We start from the raw sequence: 25,825 nt of genomic DNA on the forward strand, positions 1-25,825 counted from the left end.
AGTTGACACAAATGGGTTTGAATGGCTAATAAAGGTAACATCCTCACCTGTGACCTGTTTGCTTGTAATCAGTGTGTGCATAAAAGCTGAGCGAGTTTCTGAGATCCAGACAGACTCTTGCATCTTTCCTCCAGCCACTGACGCTTCTGGATTGTGAGTCATGGGGAAAGCAAAAGAATTGTCATCGGATCTACGGGAAAAGATAGTTGAACTGTATAAAACAGGAAAGGGATACAAAAAGATATCCAAGGAATTGATAATGCCAGTCAGTAGTGTTCAAACTGTGATTACCAAATCTAATCTATGTATCCCTCTATCTATCTTTCTATCTATCTATCTATATATCCCTCTATCTATCTATATATCCCTCTATCTATCTATCCCTCTATCCATCCATCTATCTACCTATCTATCTATCTATCTATCTATCTCTCTAGCTATCCTATCTATCTATCCATCTATATATCTATCTATCCCTCTATCCCTCTATCTATCTATCTATCTATCTATCTATCTATCTATCTATCTATCTATCTATCTATCTATCTATCCCTCTATCTATCCATCTATCTATCTCTCTATCTATCCCTCTATCTATCTATCTATCTATCCCTCTAGCTATCCATCTATCCCTCTAGCTATCCATCTATCCCTCTATCTATCCATCTATCCCTCTATCTATCCCTCTATCTATCCATCTATCTATCTATCTATCCCTCTAGCTATCCATCTATCCCTCTATCTATCCATCTATATATCCTCTATCTATCCCTCTATCTATCTTTCTATCCCTCTATGTATCTATCCTTCTATCTATCCCTCTATCTATCTACCTACCTATCTATCTATCTATCTATCTATCTATCCATCCATCCATCCATCCATCCATCCATCTATCCCTCTATCTATTCATCCATCCATCCATCCATCTCTCATCTATCTATCTATGGGTCCAAATGAAACAACTGCTGAGTTGTATTCACCCATTAAGGAGCACCCCACACTTTTTCACTTGGACCCCTTATCTACTTACATGTCTGTCTACTTATCTATAGCAACATAAAACAAGAAAAATAGGAAATCTAAGTTTAGGGTGCAGAAAACACGCATGGAAAGACATTGGTCCCAATTCATCAAATAATATACGCCATAAAAATAGCATAAAACACTAGACGCAATATTTTTACGCGAAGTTGAGTTTTGCCGTTTTCATGCCAGTTTTCGGCTGCTCCACCAACATTGGCAAAATCTGAAAAGGAGCCGGAGCAGGATGAGGCATGACTACACCCAACCGTCAATTCCTCAAAAGTGGCAGCATTTCTTACTCCAGGAATGGTACTCCAGTCGCTGACTAGAGTAACATTTCTGGTGAGGGGCACAGAGGCACGAGACACTAATAAGATGTGCCGAATTCATGTTTTCTGATTGGCGGCAGGACCATGATTGACGGTTTTAGATTCACTATTCCATGTTTCATTCCAGAATATACAGACGTATCAGTCAAACAATTGATGGATTTCTGTCGTTTGACAATCTGACCACTCATATAAAGATTCCAATACTCTGCATTTGCAGGATAATGCCCCCCACTTTCGGGCTGCGAGTCACAGGGGGGCATTGGTGACCGTGTCGGGGGATGTTGTTTTCACCAGTTGGACATTTGCTATCTATTTTTGCATTTTTCTGCTGTAGTCAGCAGGATATTCCGGTCATTCTGTTTTTATGGTTTGCAGATGTCATTGTTGCATTGCCTATCACTATCTCCATGGAGCCGTGAACATCACCCACTTGTGTGAGACTCGGCATCATACGTAACTGGCACACTGTCAATGTCACTGCCAACTGCAAATGTGGCCCCTGTAAATGTGCCAGATATTAAAAAAAGCCTCAGTCACCAGGCGCACATTTAGATTCTCCATTGGAATTAATAGCAGTAGATCTGTCACAGACCGAAATATCCCCACCATGGCTGCTCCTTCCTCATCCTGAAAAGTAAACACACGAAAAGCTTGGCCCGGCCTGCCCTGACTGCCCAAATGTCAGCAAATCTTACAGGGTATTTCCACCTCTGAATTACACTATATACAATGTATATTGTATTATTTGACTTCGACTGATGCTAAGGTACATCCTGTATTATACCCCAGAGCTGCACTCACTATTCTGCTGGTGCAGTCACTGTGTATATACATTACATAACTGATCCTGAGTTACATCCTGTATTATACTCCAGAGCTGCACTCACTATTCTGCTGGTGCAGTCACTGTGTACATACATTACATTACTGATCCTGAGTTACCTCCTGTATTATACCCCAGAGCTGCACTCACTATTCTGCTGGTGCAGTCACTGTGTACATACATTACATTACTGACCCTGAGTTACCTCCTGTATTATACTCCAGAGCTGCACTCACTATTCTGCTGGTGCAGTCACTGTGTATATACATTACTGATCCTGAGTTACATCCTGTATTATACTCCAGAGCTGCACTCACTATTCTGCTGGTGCAGTCACTGTGTACATACATTACATTACTGATCCTGAGTTACCTCCTGTATTATACCCCAGAGCTGCACTCACTATTCTGCTGGTGCAGTCACTGTGTACATACATTACATTACTGACCCTGAGTTACCTCCTGTATTATACCCCAGAGCTGCACTCACTATTCTGCTGGTGCAGTCACTGTGTACATACATTACAATACTGATCCTGAGTTACCTCCTGTATTATACTCCAGAGCTGCACTCACTATTCTGCTGGTGCAGTCACTGTGTACATACATTACATTACTGATCCTGAGTTACCTCCTGTATTATACCCCAGAGCTGCACTCACTATTCTGCTGGTGCAGTCACTGTGTACATACATTACATTACTGATCCTGAGTTACCTCCTGTATTATACCCCAGAGCTGCACTCACTATTCTGCTGGTGCAGTCACTGTGTACATACATTACAATACTGATCCTGAGTTACCTCCTGTATTATACTCCAGAGCTGCACTCACTATTCTGCTGGTGCAGTCACTGTGTACATACATTACATTACTGATCCTGAGTTACCTCGTGTATTATACTCCAGAGCTGTACTCACTATTCTGCTGGTGGAGTCACTATGTATATACATTACATCACTGACCCTGAGTTATATCCTGTATTATACTCCAGAGCTGCACTCACTATTCTGCTGGTGCAGTCCCTGTGTACATACATTACATTACTGATCCTGAGTTACCTCCTGTATTATACTCCAGAGCTGCACTCACTATTCTGTGCAGTCACTGTGTACATACATACATTACTGATAATGAGTTACATCCTGTATTATACTCCAGAGCTGCACTCACTATTCTGCTGGTGCAGTCACTGTGTACATACATTAATGATCCTGAGTTACCTCCTGTATTATACTCCAGAGCTGCACTCACTATTCTGCTGGTGCAGTCACTGTGTACATACATTAATGATCCTGAGTTACCTCCTGTATTATACTCCAGAGCTGCACTCACTATTCTGCTGATGCAGTCACTGTGTACATACATTACTGATCCTGAGTTACCTCCTGTATTCTACTCCAGAGCTGCACTCACTATTCTGCTGGTGAAGTCACTGTGTTGTAAAACTAGGTAGAGGACATAGATTAAAGGGTTAGTCCCATCTCCAAGATCCTTTCCCAATATGTAGTAGGTGTGATGATGATGAAAATAATACTAGCAAAAACCTCTAATTAGAAATGTAGTATAGTTCTCCTGATTAGCTATGTCTCTTACCTTATGTGCAGGGCATTGCAGTAGCCTAGTTATACATGGTTACGACCATGAGCAACTGTCATTATATGAGTGGTCGAACCCGTGGATACCTGATACTGCAATGCCCTGCACATGAGGTAAGATACATAGCTGATCATGAGAACTATACTACATTTCTAATTGGAGGTATTTTCTAATGTTATTATCATTTCTACAACTACTACATATTGGGATAGGATCTTAGAGATGGGAATACCCCTTTCAGTTTCCTCTCCTGGACCTGTATATGTCTCACCTTGCGATATCTAGGTGGCTTTTTAGCGTCTTGACCCCTAGCATTTAAATATGCCCCACCAGCTTTTCCCTGATTACATCAGTAATATCCATATATTATATTGACCTTGTGGGAAATAATTGAGACTTTATAAATTGGCACCAGGAGCTTCAAACTATGCCCTATTAAATGGGTTACAATATTCAATATTCACAATATGCCAACTATAAATGCAGTCACTACTTACGAGTTGGACAAACAGAAGAGTAATCAGGAAAGCCAGGGTCTGGTAACAGGAGGACACGCATGGGTATAGGGAGCACACAGAGGCGTAGTCAGGTCACAATCCAGGGAGCAGAATTCCAGGACGACACGTAATAGATTCAGAGAGTAAACTGAGACGTGGTCAGGTAACGGTCCGAGGTCTAAAGCCATGAGGTCACGACAGAAACAGGCAAAGGGTAGAGAGGAGTCAAACAACAGTCCGGGGTCAAAAAACAAAGCACTAGCAGAAACACAGGCCAACAGCACAACTGCAGAACCAGAATGTATGACTGGCAAGGTTCTGGGACAGCATGCTCTGTAAAGAAGCCTGGGCAATTACCCAGAAGATGGCACACCTGAGAAATCAATTAACCTGCCAGCTCTGCAGTCCAGAAAAACACAGCAGAGCATCTCCTAGTGTGCAAGATGCTCTGCACAGAGGAATCGTGACACCAACTATGAACCTTCTACTGCTTGTAAATGGCTAGCACCAAAATAAATCTTGACTGGCTGAACAGTGAGAGGGGACAGAAGGTGTATGAAGAGTTAACTAGGGAGGCCATTGTCCGATAGGTGAGATCAGACCAGATGGCACATAAACCCCAAGTAGGAAACACAACCGTCAAGTACCACCCAGCTAAACCTAGCAACATGGCCAATGTTTGGTGGCGCCCTTCCCACAATATGATTATAATGTGGACCCCAAAGGTCATAAAACTCCAAATGCCCACCCAAGACAAATACGTAAATCATTGGTCTTGAAGAGACTTATGTGTTGAGGCAATACCCAAGTTATAACACCGTGTGAAGACTTTACAGAAACCATACTGGAAAATTGTTTATATGGAGCATGATTTAAGGGGGCTTGATACACTCTGGGGTGGGCTCCTCGCTTCTGTCACAATCAGTCCATGACCTCCAAATTTCTTCCCACACAGTTCTGTCCTCATTGTACCTCTATGGGATTACAGGTCACTGCCCCCCACAAGGTCAGTACAATCATCCCCTGCTGCTGTCATCATTCGTGTAATTGGATAGGCTACAAAATGTTCTGTCAATATAATGTTTTTGTTTTGTTTTTGTGGGGCTTTTTTTGTAGTGTGAGGGTCGGGGATTCACACAAGAAAAGGAAAATAGAGTCAGTGTACAGGATCTCATAAAGGTTAGAATAATCCAGTCATAAGGGAATGAGACCCCGAGTGATGAACCAAGGTCAGACCCCGCGTTGTTATATTACTAAATTACCAACATCAAACAAACCTCTCAGCGGCTCCAGATGAAGAGCGAGTGACAGATGGAGAAAAAATTATGTAATGAGAAGACAAAACGTTTCCTAATCTGATCTCTATGGAAAACACTGATATAAGGCAATTAGGAGCAATCAGCATTACTAAAACTGCTATAATATGGTCCTATGTACAAGAATATACCTACTATAATACTGCCCCCTATGTACAAGAATATAACTACTATAATACTGCCCCCTATGTACAAGAATATAACTACTATAATACTGCCCCTATGTACAAGAATATAACTACTATAATACTGTCCCTATGTACAAGAATATACCTACTATAATACTGCCCCCTATGTACAAGAATATAACTACTATAATACTGCCCCCTATGTACAAGAATATAACTACTATTATACTGCCCCTATGTACAAGAATATAACTACTATAATACTGTCCCCTATGTACAAGAATATAACTACTATAATACTGCCCCTATGTACAAGAATATAACTACTATAATACTGTCCCCTATGTACAAGAATATAACTACTATAATACTGCCCCTATGTACAAGAATATAACTACTATAATACTGCCCCTATGTACAAGACTATAACTACTATAATACTACCCCTATGTACAAGAATATAACTACTATAATACTGCCCCTATGTACAAGAACATAACTACTATAATACTGCTCCTATGTACAAGAATATAACTACTATAATACTGCCCCTATGTACAAGAATATAACTACTATAATACTGCCTCCTATGTACAAGAATATAACTGTTATAATACTGCCCCTATGTACAAGAATATAACTACTATAATAATGCCCCTATGTACAAGAATATACCTACTATAATACTGCCCCCTATGTACAAGAATATAACTACTATAATACTGCACCCTATGTACAAGAATATAACTACTATAATACTGCCCCTATGTACAAGAATATAACTCCTATAATACTGCACCCTATGTACAAGAATATAACTACTATAATACTGCACCTATGTACAAGAATATAACTACTATAATACTGCCCCTATGTACAAGAATATAACTACTATAATACTGCACCCTATGTACAAGAATATAACTACTATAATACTGCTCCTATGTACAAGAATATAACTACTATACTACTGCCCCTATGTACAAGAATATAACTACTATAATACTGCCCCTATGTACAAGAATATAACTACTATAATACTGCACCTATGTACAAGAATATAACTACTATACTACTGCCCCTATGTACAAGAATATAACTACTATAATACTGCCCCTATGTACAAGAATATAACTACTATAATACTGCACCTATGTACAAGAATATAACTACTATAATACTGCCCCTATGTACAAGAATATACCTACTATAATAATGCCCCTATGTACAAGAATATAACTACTATAATAATGCCCCTATGTACAAGAATATACCTACTATAATAATGCCCCTATGTACAAGAATATAACTACTATAATACTGCACCTATGTACAAGAATATCACTACTATAATACTGCCCCCTATGTACAAGAATATAACTACTATAATACTGCCCCTATGTACAAGAATATACCTACTATAATAATGCCCCTATGTACAAGAATATAACTACTATAATACTGCACCTATGTACAAGAATATAACTACTATAATACTGCACCTATGTACAGGAATATAACTACTATAATACTGCCCCTATGTACAAGAATATAACTACTATAATACTGCCCCTATGTACAAGAATATAACTACTATAATACTGCCCCTATGTACAAGAATATAACTACTATAATACTACTCCTATGTACAAGAATATACCTACTATAATAATGCCCCTATGTACAAGAATATAACTACTATAATACTGCACCTATGTACAAGAATATAACTACTATAATACTATCCCAATGTACAAGAATAAAACTACTATAATACTATCCCAATGTACAAGAATATAACTACTATAATACTATCCCAATGTACAAGAATATAACTACTATAATACTGCTCCTATGTACAAGAATAAAACTACTATAATACTGCCCCCTATGTACAAGAATATAACTACTATAATACTGCCCCTATGTACAAGAATGTAACTACTATAATACTGCCCCCTATGTACAAGAATATCACTACTATAATACTGCTCCTATGTACAAGAATATACCTACTATAATACTGCACCTATGTACAAGAATATAACTACTATAATACTGCCCCTATGTAGAAGAATATAGCTACTATAATACTGCCCCTATGTACAAGAATATAACTACTATAATACTGCCCCTATGTAGAAGAATATAGCTACTATAATACTGCCCCTATGTACAAGAATATAACTACTATAATACTGCTCCTATGTACAAGAATATAACTACTATAATACTGCACCTATGTACAAGAATATAACTACTATAATACTGCCCATATGTAGAAGAATATAGCTACTATAATACTGCCCCTATGTACAAGAATATAACTACTATAATACTCCCCCTATGTACAAGAATATAACTACTATAATACTGCACCTATGTACAAGAATATACCTACTATAATACTGCCCCTTATATACAAGAATATAACTACTATAATACTGCCGCTTATGTACAAGAATATAACTACTATAATACTGCCCCTATGTACAAGAATATAACTACTATAATACTGTCCCCTATGTACAAGAATATAACTACTATAATACTGCCCCCTATATACAAGAATATAACTACTATAATACTGCCCCCTATGTACAAGAATATACCTACTATAATACTGCTCCTATGTACAAGAATATAACTACTATAATACTGCTCCTATGTACAGGAATATAACTACTATAATACTGCCCCCTATGTACAAGAATATAACTACTATAATACTGCCCCCTATGTACAAGAATATAGCTACTATAATACTGCCCCTATGTACAAGAATATACCTACTATAATAATGCCCACTATGTACAAGAATATAACTACTATAATACTGCACCTATGTACAAAAATATAACTACTATAATACTGCCCCCTATGTACAAGAATATAACTACTATAATACTGCCCCTATGTACAAGAATATAACTACTATAATACTGCTCCTATGTACAAGAATATAACTACTATAATACTGCCCCTATGTACAAGAATATAACTACTATAATACTGCTCCTATATACAAGAATATAACTACTATAATACTGCCCCTATGTACAAGAATATAACTACTATAATACTGCCCCCTATGTACAAGAATATACCTACTATAATACTGCTCCCTATGTACAAGAATATAACTACTATAATACTGCCCCTATGTACAAGAATATAACTACTATAATACTGCCCCCTATGTACAAGAATATAACTACAATAATACTGCCCCCTATGTACAAGAATATAACTGCTATAATACTGCCCCTATGTACAAGAATATAACTACTATAATACTGCCCCTATGTACAAGAATATAACTACTATAATACTGCCCCTATGTACAAGAATATACCTACTATAATACTGCCCCCTATGTACAAGAATATACCTACTATAATACTGCCCCTATGTACAAGAATATAACTACTATAATACTGCCCCTATGTACAAGAATATAACTACTATAATACTGCCGCTATGTACAAGAATATAACTACTATAATACTGCCCCCTATGTACAAGAATATAACTACTATAATACTGCCCCCTGTGTACAAGAATATAACTACTATAATACTGCCCCTATGTACAAGAATATAACTGCTATAATAGTGCCATCTATATACAAGAATACAACTACTATAATACTGCTACCTATGTACAAGAATATAACTACTATAATACTGCCCCCTGTGTACAAGAATATAACTACTATAATACTGCCCCTATGTACAAGAATATATCTACTATAATACTGCCCCCTATGTACAAGAATATAACTACTATAATACTGCCCCTATGTAAAAGAATATAACTACTTTAATACTGCCCCTTATGTACAAGAATATAACTATTATAATACTGCCCTTATGTACAAGAATATAACTACTATAATACTGCCCCTATGTACAAGAATATAACTACTATAATACTGTCCCCTATGTACAAGAATATAACTACTATAATACTGCCCTTATGTACAAGAATATAACTACTATAATACTACCTCCTATGTACAAGAATATAACTACTATAATACTGCCTCTATGTACAAGAATATAACTACTATAATACTGCCCCTATGTACAAGAATATAACTACTATAATACTGCTCCTATGTACAAGAATATAACTACTATAATATTGCCCCTATGTACAAGAATATAACTACTATAATACTGCCTCTATGTACAAGAATATAACTACTATAATACTGCCCCTATGTACAAGAATATAACTACTATAATACTGCTTCTATGTACAAGAATATAACTACTATAATACTGTCCCTGTGTACAAGAATATAACTACTATAATACTGCTCCTATGTACAAGAATATAACTACTATAATACTGCTCCTATGTACAAGAATATAACTACTATAATACTGCCCGCTATGTACAAGAATATAACTACTATAATACTGCTCCTATGTACAAGAATATAACTGCTATAATAGTGCCCTCTATATACAAGAATACAACTACTATATTACTGCCCACTATATACAAGAATATAACTACTATAATACTGCCCTCTATGTACAAGAATATAACTACTATAATACTGCTCCTATGTACAAGAATATAACTACTATAATACTGCCTCTATGTACAAGAATATAACTACTATAATACTGCCCCTATATACAAGAATATAACTACTATAATACTGCCGCTATGTTCAAGAATATAACTACTATAATACTGCCCCCTATGTACAAGAATATAACTACTATAATACTGCCCCCTGTGTACAAGAATATAACTACTATAATACTGCCCCTATGTACAAGACTATAACTACTATAATACTGCCCCCTATGTACAAGAATATAACTACTATAATACTGCCCCTATATACAAGAATATAACTACTATAATACTGCCCCTATGTAAGAGAATATAACTACTATAATACTGCCCCCTATGTACAAGAATATAACTACTATAATACTGCCTCTATGTACAAGAATATAACTACTATAATACTGCCCCTATGTACAAGAATATAACTACTATAATACTGCTCCTATGTACAAGAATATAACTACTATAATACTGCCCCTATGTACAAGAATATAACTACTATAATAGTGCCTCTATGTACAAGAATATAACTACTATAATACTGCCCCTATGTACAAGAATATAACTGCTATAATAGTGCCCTCTATATACAAGAATACAACTAATATATTACTGCCCACTATATACAAGAATATAACTACTATAATACTGCCCTCTATGTACAAGAATATAACTACTATATTACTGCCCCTATGTACAAGAATATAACTACTATAATAGTGCCCTCTATATACAAGAATACAACTACTATATTACTGCCCACTATATACAAGAATATAACTACTGTAATACTGCCCTCTATGCACAAGAATATAACTACTATAATACTGCTCCTATGTACAAGAATATAACTACTATAATACTGCTCCTATGTACAAGAATATAACTACTATAATACTGCCCCTATGTACAAGAATATAACTACTATAATACTGCCCCAATGTACAAGAATATAACTACTATAATACTGCTCCTATGTACAAGAATATAACTACTATAATACTGCCCCTATGTACAAGAATATAACTACTATAATACTGCCCCAATGTACAAGAATATAACTACTATAATACTGCCCTCTATGCACAAGAATATAACTACTATAATACTGCCCCTATGTACAAGAATATAACTACTATAATACTGCTCCTATGTACAAGAATATAACTACTATAATACTGCTCCCTATGTACAAGAATATTACTATAATACTGCCCCCTATGTTCAAGAATATAACTACTATAATACTGCCCCAATGTACAAGAATATAACTACTATAATACTGCCTCAATGTACAAGAATATAACTACTATAATACTGCCCCCTATGTACAAGAATATAACTACTATAATACTGCTCCTATGTACAAGAATATAACTACTATAATACTGCTCCTATGTACAAGAATATAACTACTATAATACTGCCCCTATGTACAAGAATATAACTACTATAATACTGCCCCAATGTACAAGAATATAACTACTATAATACTGCTCCTATGTACAAGAATATAACTACTATAATACTGCCCCTATGTACAAGAATATAACTACTATAATACTGCCCCAATGTACAAGAATATAACTACTATAATACTGCCCTCTATGCACAAGAATATAACTACTATAATACTGCCCCTATGTACAAGAATATAACTACTATAATACTGCTCCTATGTACAAGAATATAACTACTATAATACTGCTCCCTATGTACAAGAATATTACTATAATACTGCCCCCTATGTTCAAGAATATAACTACTATAATACTGCCCCAATGTACAAGAATATAACTACTATAATACTGCCCCAATGTACAAGAATATAACTACTATAATACTGCCCCCAATGTACAAGAATATAACTGCTACAATACTGTAATAATATTGTACAAGAATATAGCATTACTGCTTCTGCTCATTTTGTGACAGTATTAGTGCCGTTTGGTACAGTACATGTTGGACTTTTGGATGCAATGTGAGACTCAAATAACATAGCAGATACGTAGTAGATATGGGATATGTATAGTGGATTATCTACCATCTACTTTTAGTACATTTTCAAATGTAATGGCTGCTGTATAGAAGGACAGAGAATAGTTGTGAAATCCTAGTTGTTTCTGTTCCTTTAAATCCAGTGTAAACATCCCACCTTGGAGATGTTGCCTGTACACCAGGGTATAAATTAACGTAACATGCCGAAAATATTCCAGAAGGTATCGGAGGAATTCTCTCCAAAGTAACTAGTCTATTTATGAACATATATAATTCATTATGAACACCGGGGATATCAGCGCTATTATATGGGAAGAGATTATGAGGCATTAACCCATTCCCATTCCATATTGGTCTCTCTTTCTCTCTTTCTTTCTTTCCCCTTCTCTTTCTTTTATACTCTCTCATTCGTTTATTCTCTTTCTTTCTCTCTTTCTCTTTCCCTGTCTCTTGCCTTCTCACTTTATTTTTCTCTCTTTCTTTCTCTCTCTCTTGCTTTCTTTCCCTTTTTCTTTCTTTCATTCTTGCTTTATTTCTCTTGCTTTCTTTCTCTCTCTCTTTCTCTCTCTCTTGCTTTCTTTCTCTCCCTCTTTCTCTCTCTGTGTCCCTGTCTCTTTCCCTCTCTCTTTCTTTTTTTCTCTCTCTTTCTCTTTCTTTCTTTCATTCTTGCTTTATTTCTCTTGCTTTCTTTCTCTCTCTCTTTCTCTCTCTGTGTCCCTGTCTCTTTCCCTCTCTCTTTCTTTTTTTTCTCTCTCTTTCTTTCTTTCTTTCATTCTTGCTTTATTTCTCTTGCTTTCTTTCTCTCTCTCTTTCTCTCTCTGTGTCCCTGTCTCTTTCCCTCTCTCTTTCTTTTTTTCTCTCCCTTTCTCTTTCTTTCTCTTTCTTTCATTCTTGCTTTATTTCTCTTGCTTTCTTTCTCTCTCTCTTTCTCTCTCTCTTGCTTTCTTTCTCTCCCTCTTTCTCTCTCTGTGTCCCTGTCTCTTTCCCTCTCTCTTTCTTTTTTTTCTCTCTCTTTCTCTTTCTTTCTTTCTTTTTTTCTCTCCCTACCTCTCTCTTCTATAAAGTAGGAGTCAAACAGTTAACAGATGAGTGACGCAGGTCGCCAGTAGATGCCATGCTGGTGCGGGCACACTGGGGTCACGTCTTGTACTGCACTCACACAGCTGATTACGTGGTAGGAGGAATGACACAGCAGTGTAAGCGCCAATTTTCCTGTTTGTGAAGGATGATTGACAGCTCGCTGGGAGATGGCTCACTGCTCCAACAGAGGTGAATCAAACCCGCAACCAACAAAGTGCCTCTGTCACCGCTGTGAGGGGTGTTGTTAGCTACATACACAAACAGAGGTGCAGGGCTGAGCGACCGGTCAGGGCCAGATGTGACCAACACATCCACGGGGGCAGAAAATACCAGAACGTGGAATATATTATCATGTTACATAATATTTATCATCTGTATATGTATCAATGTATCTATTTGAGTCCATCATATCAAGCTATGTAATATTTATCTATTTTCATATCTAATCTATATATATACTAGAAGGTGGCCCGATTCTACGCATCGGGTATTCTAGAATTTACGTATTGTGTAGTTAATGTATGATTTTTGTTATATATATATAGATGTTGTTGTGTGTAGTTACCAAGTGTTTATGTAGGCGCTGTACATGTTCTGGGTGTTGTCTGGGTGGGGGGGGGGGGGTGAGAGCGGTGTTGTATGTGTGTTGCGTTGTGTGTGTTGCGTTGTTTGTGGAGCGCTGTGTGTCTGTAGCGTTGTGTGTGTGGTGCTGTGTGTGTTGCGCGGTTTGTGTGGGTGTGGGGTGCGTGTGTGTGTTTTGGGGGAGGTATGTTTTGTGCAATGTGTGTGTTGTGCGGTGTGTGTGTATATTTGTGTGTGCCGCGGTGTTTGTGTGTGTGCGGCGTTGTCTGTGTGTGTGGGTGTCTGTGTAGGGCGGTGTTTGTGGTTCCCTGTGTGTGTGTGGTGTATTGTGCGGTGCGTGTGTGGCGGTGTGTGTGTGTTTTGGGGGGAGGTGTGCACCCCCCATCGTGCTCCTTCCCCCATGCTGCACCCCCCATCGTGCTCCATCCCCCATGCTGCACTCCCCATCGTGCTCCAGCCCCCATGCTGCAAACCCCTCAGAGAGGAGTATAATAGGAGGAGTATAATGGGAGGAGTATAATGGGAGGAGTATAATGGGAGGAGTAGTCCTGGGGGGTGGTGTACAGGTACCCAACGTGTGCGGGGGGCGTGGCCGAGCGGGCTTAGTGTGAGGGGGCGTGGCTGAATGTGCATCGCGTGCGAGGGGCGTGGCCTAGCGGGCATCGCGTGCGGGGGGCGTAGGCTAGCGGACATCGCGTGCGGGGGGCGTGGCCTAGCGGGCATCGCGTGCGGGGGCGTGGCCTAGCGGGCATCGTGTGCGGGGGGCGGGCCTGGCCAAACGGTTAATCCATGCGGGGGGCGGGGCCGAGCCGAGCGGCCAATCCGTGGGGGGGGCGGGGCCAGGCCGAGCCCAGCGGCCAATCCGACGGTTGTCACTGTAAGGACACAATTTTGGAGCAAGACAGACAGACAGAATAAGGCAATTATATATATATATATATATATACACCCCGTATATGTATATATCTATATATCTATCTATATCTATTTATATCTATCTATCTATATATGTGGCATGGTGGCTCAGTGGTTAGCACTGTAGTCTTGTGGTGGCTCAGTGGTTAGCACTGCAGTCTTGCAGCGCTGGGGTCCTGGGTTCAAATCCCACCAAGGACAACATCTGCAAGGCATTTGTATGTTCTCCCCGTGTTTGCGTGGGTTTCCTCTGGGTTCTCCGTTTTCCTCCCACACTCCAAAAACATACCCATAGGGAACCTAGATTGTGAGCCCCAATGGGGATAGGGTTGCCAATGTATGTAAAGTACTGTGGAATTAATAGTGCTATATAAATATTATATATATATATATATATATAGTGCAGACCAAAAGTTTGGACACACCTTCTTCTTATTCAAAGAGTTTTCTATATTTTCATGACTCTGAAAATTGTAGAGTCACATCAAAACTATGAATTATCACATGTGGAATGAAATACTTAACAAAAAAGTGTGAAACAACTGAAAATATGTCTTATATTCTAGGCTCTTCAGAGTAGCCGCCTTTTGCTTTGATCACTGCTTTGCACACTCTTGGCATTCTCTGGATGAGCTTCAGGAGGTAGTCACCGGAAATGGTTTTCACTTCACAGGTGCGCCCTGTCAGGTTTAATAAGTGGGATTTCTTGCCTTATAAATGGGGTTGGGATCATCAGTTGTGTTGTGCAGACGTCTGGTGGATACACAGCTGATAGTCCTACTGAAGGCTAGCGCCACACATCCGTGCCGCCGGCACGTGTTTGTCATTTTTTACACGTACCGGCGGCACGGAGACACGTACAGCAATGCTACCCTATGGTAGCAGGCACACACACGTAAAACCACACGGAACGTGTGTCCGTGTGCGTTTGTACGTGTGTGCGATTTTCAAAGCGCTGACATGTCAGTGTTTTCTCTGGCAGCACGGGTGTCACACGGCCCGCACCCGTACCACACGGGTGTAGTGTGGATGCGGTCCCGTGTGACACGCGCCGGAGAAAACACACGTGTCAGTGAAAAAAAAACAAAACATTAACTCACCTTCTCCAGCCCTCCTGTCTCTGCCGCTGCTGCCTCTTGCTGCCGACCGCCGCTCATTATTCTCATTGAATATTCACTTCACTGCCTGGCAGCAGCAGCAGCGGGAGACGGGAGGGCTGGAGACCGAGGATCAGCACCACGGACAGCAGCGCGGACATCAGGAAGGACCAGGTGAGTATAATAATTACCGGTTCTACGTGTGCTATCGCGGATAGAACACGTAGAACACACGTGTCACAGACGTACCAGAGACACGTACTTACCTGCACGCAACACGAGAGCGGCACGTGCGTGAATTTCACGTGAGTGTGGAAGAAGCCTTAGAATGTGTATTATGGCAAGAAAAAAGCAGCTAAGTAAAGAAAAACGAGTGGCCATCATTACTGTAAGAAATCAAGGTCAGCCAGTCCGAAAAATTGGGAAAACTTTGAAAGTGTCCCCAAGTGCAGTGGCATAAACCATCAAACGCTACAAAGAAACTGGCTCACATGAGGACCACCCCAGGAAAGGAAGACCAAGAGTCACCTCTGCTGCGGAGGATAAGTTTATCCGAGTCACCAGCCTCAGAAATCGCAGGTTAACATCAGCTCAGATTAGAGACCAGGCCAATGCCACACAGAGTTATAGCAGCAGACACATCTCTAGAACAACTGTTAAGAGGAGACTTTGTGCAGCCGGCCTTCATGGTAAAATAGCTGCTAGGAAACCACTGCTAAGGACAGGCAACAAGCGGAAAAGACTTGTGTGGGCTAAAGAATACAAGGAATGGACATTAGACCAGTGGAAATCTGTGTCACCAGACCTGAACCCAATCGAGATGGTTTGGGGTGAGCTGGACCACAGAGTGAAGGCAAAAGGGCCAACAAGTGCTAAGCATCTCTGGGAACTCCTTCAAGACTGTTGGAAGACCATTTCCGGTGACTACGTCATGAAGCTCATCAAGAGAATGCCAAGAGTGTGCAAAGCAGTGATCAAAGCAAAAGGTGGCTACTTTAAAGAACCTAGAATATAAGACATATTTTCAGTTGTTTCACACTTTTTTAAGTATTTCATTCCACAATGTGAATCTACAATTTTCAGTCATGAAAATAAAGAAAACTCTTTGAATGAGAAGGTGTGTCCAAACTTTTGGTCTGTACTGTATATATATATATATATATATATATATATATATATATATATATATATATATATGTGTATATATATATATATATATATATCTGTCCATATATGTCTGACCTCATATCTAACTACCTATACTGTCCCTCACGCTAGAGTTGCCCAGGCTATCCCTAACCTCAGGGTTACCCCTAAAGGTGGAGATGCCTGAATCTCATGCCTGGCTATGCTCCTGACCAGAACTAATCTGATTCCCACCTCCCACCAGGGCTGGAAGGGGCAAGAATCAGATGGAAACACAGAAAAAGACAGACAGGGGAAAACCAAAACTCTGACACACTGCAAACTAACAGGAACCAACAATGAGAGACTCAGATTTAAAGCAAGAGCAGGAAGGTAGCAACAAAAAAGTCAAGGGTCAAAGGGTTAACTCTACAAGCGCACACAGCAACAAGTGCTGCAACTACCAGATACCGTAGTCTGGATCACTACACCTCACCAGACCAGCTAAGATAAACTATAACTGGCATATAGAGGGAAGCAGATATGATTGGCTCCCCACAACATATGACCAAAAGGGACTAACAAGCAGAGTAGCAGAGATTAACTTTTTCAAACTTGCCTATGAACTACCAATCTGTTTGTCGATGCCTGAGTCTGCCTGCGCTGATCACAGATATCAGAGAAGTTATCAGGTAGAGTGTCAGAATCTGTAGTCTGAACAGATCCCAACGATGCCATGACAGTCGGCGATGTGTGTAAAAACCTCTGTGTGACTATCTATCTATCTAATATCTATTGGTGATAAGTAAGCACTATCATGCTCATCAATGAGAAAACAAGTATTTTCTGGAAGATCTTCCAGAAAAATGCTTGCCTTCCCCCCTGACTTCCATTATACTCGGTACTCAAGTCGAACCCGTCTGAGAATCCGACCTGTACCAGAGCATGATAGTGCTTACTTATCACTTCTATCTATCTATCTATCTATCTATCTATCTATCTATCCCTCTATCTTTCACTCTCTCTATCCCTCTATCTATCCCTCTATCTATCTATCTATCCCTCTATCTATCTATCTATCTATCTATCTATCTATCTATCCCTCTATCTTTCACTCTCTCTATCCCTCTATCTATCCCTCTATCTATCTATCTATCCCTCTATCTATCTATCTATCTATCTATCCCTCTATCTATCCCTCTATCTATCTATCCCTCTATCTATCCCTCTATCTATCTATCTATCTATCTATCTATCCATCTATCTATCTATCCATCCCTCTGTCTATCTATCTATCCCTCTATCCCTCTATCTATCTATCTATCTATCTATCTGTGACGCCCTGGACTAGCCAGGTAGTCACACATAGACCCCCGCACAACACCTGTCCCCCAATAAGGTAACACCAGCCAAACCATAAAACCTAGTCACCTCCCTCAGAACTTGGACACACCAGGGGGGCGGAGCCAGGCGGTTGGCCACACCTACCGAGGAGTTCAGAGGGCCTGAGGCAGGAAACAGTCAGTTCAGTGCAGTGCAGTTTGAGTGTTGAGCAGTAGAGGAGGTTAGGCCTGTGGGACAAGCCTGTGAGTCTGACAGGTGCCGGGGTCGGAGCCCTGGTACCTCGGCTAGGAGGCAGACAGTGGCCTAACCTGCAGGAGCCGGAAAGACGGCTCGGTGGAACCGTGGTGGACCGGGACAGGCTAGTGGCCTGCCGGTACTGACCCGGGGAACCGACTGGAAACTGGAGCACACAGGGGGGTACTCAGACCCTGAAACGAGGTCCAGAATCCACTGGAGTGAGTTAATTGAATGATTGCGCTCTGGACTTTAGGTCCTTTCCCACCCAAGTCCCGACTGAAGACAACAGCCCACCGAGGGGGATAGAAAGCCACCGCACAGGCAGAGAGATCCCACAGGCCAGCGTCTGCGGGCAAATGGGCTCTCCCGACATACACACAGCCGGGGAGCGGACTCCCGTCGCTGAAGCGCAGGCAGTCTACACATACACTACACGGTGCAGGAGAAAGGCAAAGACCACCGAACCGGGTGGGGGACCAGATGCAGCCGGCTGCGGGCACCGACCACCATCAACTTTGTTTACCAGAGACTTGTGTGTGTCAATAACAGTGAGTAGAACAGTGCCATCCGGCTGCGCACCGCCCAGCTACTCTCCCCAACGGGTGGCGGGGCCATCATTCCTGCCCACGGAGGGGTTAACATCTTGCTACATAACCATCTCCCCCGGGTGCCCCGTAACTGTAGCGGTGGTGTCTACACCTTCACCACATCCCGTGGGTGGCGTCACGAACTTAAACACGGCTCCGGCCGTACACCTACCTACCACCCCCCTAAGTAGCGCCAGCACCCTTTCAGAGCGAAGTGACCCCGGGTCCTCGAGCCACTCACCAACGAGCCCGGATCCGAGCGGCTCTGCTGCAGCCAAGCGCGGGGCGGTACACATCCATCTATCCCTCTATCTATCATCTCTTTATCTATCCCTCTATCTATATATCTATCCATCTATCTATGTCTCTATATAATCTATCTATCCCTCTATCTATCTAACTATCTATCCCTCTATCTATCTATCCCTCTATCTATCTATCCCTCTATCTATCTATCCCTCTATCTATCTATCCCTCTATCTATCCCTCTATCTATCTATCCCTCTATCTATCTATCCCTCTATCTATCTATCTATCCCTCTATCTATCTATCTATCCCTCTATCTATCTATCTATCCCTCTATCTATCTATCCCTCTATCTATCCCTCTATCTATCTATCTATCTATCTATCCCTCTATCTATCTATCTCTCTATCTATCTATCCCTCTATCTATCTATCTATCCCTCTATCTATCCCTCTATCTTTCTATCCCTCTATCTATCATCTATCCATCCATCCATCTATCCCTCTATCTATCTATCTATCTATCTCTCTATCTATCTATCCCTCTATCTATCTATCTCTCTATCTATCTATCCCTCTATCTATCTATCCATCTATCTATCCCTCTATCTATCTATCCCTCTATCTATCTATCCCTCTATCTATCTCTCTATCTATCTGTCCCTCTATCTATCTATCTATCTATCTATCCCTCTATCTATCTATCCCTCTATCTATCTATCCCTCTATCTATCTATCCCTCTATCTATCTCTCTATCTATCCCTCTATCTATCTATCTATCTATCCCTCTATCTATCATCTATCCATCCATCCATCTATCTATCCCTCTATCTATCTATCTATCCCTCTATCTATCTATCTATCTATCTATCCCTCTATCTATCTATCCCTCTATCTATCTATCTATCCCTCTATCTCTCTATCTATCTATCCCTCTATCCTTCTATCTATCCCTCTATCTATCTATCCCTCTATCTATCATCTATCTATCCATCTATCTATCCCTCTATCTATCTATCTATCCCTCTATCTATCTATCTATCTATCCCTCTATCTATCATCTATCCATCCATCCATCTATCTATCTATCCCTCTATCTATCTATCCCTCTATCTATCTATCTATCTATCCCTCTATCTATCTATCTATCCCTCTATCTATCTATCCCTCTATCTATCTATCCCTCTATCTATCTCTCTATCTATCTATCCCTCTATCTATCTATCTATCTATCTATCCCTCTATCTATCTATCTATCCCTCTATCTATCTATCCCTCTATCTATCATCTATCTATCCATCTATCTATCCCTCTATCTATCTATCTATCCCTCTATCTATCTATCTATCCCTCTATCTATCTATCTATCTATCTATCCCTCTATCTATCCCTCTATCTATCTATCCCTCTATCTATCTCTCTATCTATCTATCCCTCTATCTATCTATCCCTCTATCTATCCCTCTATCTCTCTATCTTTCTATCCCTCTATCTATCATCTATCCATCCATCCATCCATCTATCTATCCCTCTATCTATCTATCTATCCCTCTATCTATCTATCTATCCCTCTATCTATCTATCTATCCCTCTATCTATCTATCTATCCCTCTATCTATCTATCCCTCTATCTATCCCTCTATCTATCTATCTATCTATCTATCCCTCTATCTATCTATCTCTCTATCTATCTATCCCTCTATCTATCTATCTATCCCTCTATCTATCCCTCTATCTATCCCTCTATCTTTCTATCCCTCTATCTATCATCTATCCATCCATCCATCTATCCCTCTATCTATCTATCTATCTATCTCTCTATCTATCTATCCCTCTATCTATCTATCTCTCTATCTATCTATCCCTCTATCTATCTATCCATCTATCTATCCCTCTATCTATCTATCTATCTATCCCTCTATCTATCTATCTATCTATCCCTCTATCTATCCCTCTATCTATCTATCTATCTATCTATCTATCTCTCTATCTATCCCTCTATCCATCCATCCATCTATCTATCTATCCATCTATCTATCTATCCCTCTATCTATCTATCCCTCTATCTATCCCTCTATCTATCTATCTATCTATCTCTCTATCTATCCCTCTATCTATCCCTCTATCTATCCCTCTATCTATCTATCCATCTATCTATCTATCCATCTATCTATCTATCCATCTATCCCTCTATCTATCCCTCTATCTATCTATCCATCTATCTATCCATCCATCCATCCATCCATCCATCTATCTATCTCTCTATCTATCCCTCTATCCATCCATCCATCCATCTATCTATCTCTCTATCTATCCCTCTATCCATCCATCCATCCATCTATTTATCTATCTATGCGTCACTTTGCTTCATTGTCACACTGTCCTCCCCTGGAGAGGAGTTTCCTCCGGTGCACGGTGTCGCCCCCCGCTGTGTAGTGTAGTCAGCTCCACTTGCGTATTTACCTTCCCTTGGAATGATGCAGAAATACCAGGCATTTAGATAATGGCCAGCCCACATGGTGGCCCAGGTCTGCTGGAGCGAGAAGGTCACAAAGCAAAACCGGTGTGAGCTTCTGTGACTGCTCCTGTACATCGCCTGCACTATCACAAGACGCCATGCTGTCCTCACACACCGCACTGCTGAGAGAAACCTCCGTCTGTCAGGAGGAGGCGACGGCCTCAGTCATCTGTTACACTGCTGAGGTAAAATGAAAGCTGAGCTCTGGTTGGGTAAAATGACAGCTGAGATCTGATAGGCTGTTGTGGTAAAATAAAAGCTGCACTCTGATTGGAGCTGTGGTAAAATTAAAATTGCTCTGATTGGTTGCTTTGAGACAAGGACAGCTGAGGTGCTTGATTGCAATAGTGAAATCAAAACTGGACTATGAGGAAGCAAAATCTGAGCTCTGATTAATTGCTGTGGTAAAGTGAAAACTGAGCTCTGATTAATTGCTGTGGTAAAGTGAAAACTGAGCTCTGATTAATTGCTGTGGTAAAGTGAAACCTGAGCTCTGATTGGTTGCTGTGGTAACGTGAAAGCTGAGCTCTGATTGGTTGCTGTGGTAACGTGAAAATTGAGCTCGGATTGGTCGCTGTGGTAACATGAAAGCTGAGCTCTGGTTGCTGTGATAAAGTGAAAGCTGAGCCCTGATTCATTGCTGTGATAACATGAAAGCAGAGCTCTGATTGGTTGCTGTGGTAAAGTGAAAGCTGAGCTCTTATTGGTTGCTATGGTAAAGTGAAAGCTGAGCCCTAATTAAGTGATGTGGTAAAGTGAAACCTGAGCTCTGATTGGTTGCTGTGGTAAAGTGAAAGCAGAGTTCTGATTGGTTGCTGTGATAAAGTGAAAGCTGAGCTCAGATTGGTTGCTGTGGTAAAGTGAAAGCTGAGCTCTTATTGCTTACTATGGTAAAGTGAAAGCTGAGTCCTGATTAAGTGATGTGGTAAAGTGAAAGCTGAGGTCTGATTGGTTGCTGTGGTAAAGTGAAAGCAGAGCTCTGATTGGTTGCTGTGGTAAAGTGAAAGCTGAGCTCAGATTGCTTGCTGTGGTAAAGTGAAAGCTGAGTTCTTATTGGATGCTGTGGTAACGTGAAAGCTGAGGTCTGATTGGTTGCTGTGGTAAAGTGAAAGCTGAGCTCTGATTGGTTGCTGTGGTAAAGTGAAAGCTGAGCTCAGATTGCTTGCTGTGGTAAAGTGAAAGCTGAGTTCTTATTGGATGCTGTGGTAACGTGAAAGCTGAGCTCGGATTGGTTGCTGTGGTAAAGTCAAAGTTGAGCTCGGATTGGTTACTATAAGTAACAAAAGTTAGTTTTACCATATGGCAGCTCTGGATGAATGCGGCCCGTTGAACGACATCTGATACGAACCACACGAGGGGACACGCAAACCAGTCTGCCCCATATATTCACATATTCATTTCGATGTTGTCAAGTTAGGGACCCCAGTTATGGGCCATACTTGTGTAAACACCCTGCCTCCTTTCCGCAATGTAGGCAAGGACTTTTCTCGGAAAAATCAGGACCATCAGCATAAAGGTATATAAACACTACATATACGGCCTTTTTGCAGTTTCCCATTGTTCATTTTTCTTTCAGGAATAGAATGCAAGAACCACATTGGAAGACTGGCACCAATATGCCATGTGGACCTATCTAGGCTTGCGTAAGATCGATCTTCCTATAGAGTGTTCATACATTAAGTCTCCATGGCTCGAGGTCGAGCTGCAGGCCGAAATAAAATAAGAAAGCTGCTTCCCTTGCCCCTATGACAAGCCCTACGTTCATTGTAACAGCAGCTTTCCCCCAAAACACTCAGAAACATGACGAACCTAAACCTAATATCCCTCCTATTTATGAAGACTTTAGGCCATGAGACTCGCCAAATACCAGGGCATCGGCCGTAATCCTATGTTGTTATTGGAAGTGCGAACAGAACAAAACGTTATGTTTTACAACCTCACAAAAATGCGCAGTGAAAACCAAAACTATTCAGCAGTTGACCAAAACATCCTGATATTCCGAGCCGGGATGCCACGCCGCCCCGACGGGTGAAGCCACATAATGCCATGACAAATACTGGTGAGCTGATGTGGGTCGCTCCCTGGTGATGGACGCCCGCTGCCGCAGCAAGGTATTCAGGAGATGGACTTTCCAGACGTGAGGAGCGCAGCGCCTGTCTGCCCGCCCGCCGGATGCTCTGCGTGTATCTGTCATTACCCTGCGGTGCATAATTCAACCACAAGAACAATATAGGCCTATAAATAGGAGTCTTCCCAAATTAAAGCCTGCACGTCGTGGTTACAGGGCCCCCCGCAGATCCAGACGGCAATTCAATTTTCCTCTTTCGGGGGTAAGAATAACAGAAAAGTTTCAGTAGAAAAAAAATGAGGGAAAGTCTGGATATTTCCAATCGGAGAACAATATTGTTGCAAATCACAGCTCCAGAGTTTCTGCTTGTTCATTGTCTAGAAATTAGAAGGGCTCTCTTCTTAGGTAAACGCATTTTAGTTACAATGTTCCCCTATTAATAAGACCCTCATTGGTTTTCTGGTTAATCTGAATTCCAGGGATCAGATCTACAGGAGCATGTGGTAGTAATAAATCGGGCGATATGTCGTCAGGGTCACGGATTCCGTGACACACATCCGGCATCGATCACGACGTCGTTGCGTGTGACACCTACGAGCGACTCTGAACAATCGCAAATAGGATGAAAATCGTGGATCGTTGACACGTCGTTCATTTTTAAAAAATTGTTCGCTTTGGGGAAGCAGCCGACATATTGCTCCGTTTGACACCCTGCCAACGTCGAACAACATTCAAACGACCGCCTGGATCCAACAATATATTGTTGATCGCTGATGCGTCGATTTTGAGATCGTTACGTGTGACAGCAAATAAACGACCTATAAGCGATACCGGCAAATCGTAAATACGATCTGGGCGTGTCACGTCGCACATGCTAATGCACGATAAATCGACGTGTGTAACGGGGCCTTAAGGTTATGTTCACAAGTTGCTTTTTTGCTGCAGCAAAACCTGCTGTCTGGCAGTAAAAAGGCTGCTTACAAAGTGCAGGTGTTGCTTTTTTAGATGTATTTTTGTCCATAGTATATTTTAAATAAAGTTAGTTTCATTCAACACAAAAGCAGCAAAAAACACAGCTGCAGTCTCAAAGCTTTCAATGTTGAAAAAGCTGCAAAAAATGTACTACACATTGCTAATTTGCATGCAAAGCACTTCAGGTGCCTCACATGTAAATTAGCCATGTGGTGGCGAATGGGTCAGTGGTCATCCCACAGCCCAACATGCAGCAGCGTGATGAGGTCATCAAGCTGCAATCTCATCACACTGCTGCAGAGCCCTGGAGGTGGCGAAGACGCAGCAGCCAGCAGGAAAGGTAAGCGCTCCATGAGCTGAAGACAAGAGCAGAACGATTGCCGGGGTGGTGGGGGGCCCACCAACCGCATTCCCTGCTTTGCTTCAGCTGGATGTGCAGGTTTTCACCTATTCCTGGCAGGTTCCATTCTCTCTGTATTAGTTTAATGTGACAGACAAGGTCTGCCAGAACAAGAATCGTCCCCTTGTTTGTCTTCGTAAAAATAAATAAGCCTAAACTCACCTCCAGTGCAGCCGCGGTTCAAGAGATGTCTGAATTCACGTTCCCGGGGGCCCACGTGACATTGTTGCCCCGCTACCAATCAGCTCCTAGCATCTGTCATTCCCACCTTCAGACATTTGAGCAGGATGTGAGCGCTGCGCTGACTTCCTGCTCAAATTTACGAAGGCGGAAAGGAGGAAG

Source organism: Anomaloglossus baeobatrachus, chromosome 9 (genome assembly GCF_048569485.1).
Source record: "Anomaloglossus baeobatrachus isolate aAnoBae1 chromosome 9, aAnoBae1.hap1, whole genome shotgun sequence".
NCBI classification, from domain to species: Eukaryota; Metazoa; Chordata; class Amphibia; order Anura; family Aromobatidae; genus Anomaloglossus; species Anomaloglossus baeobatrachus.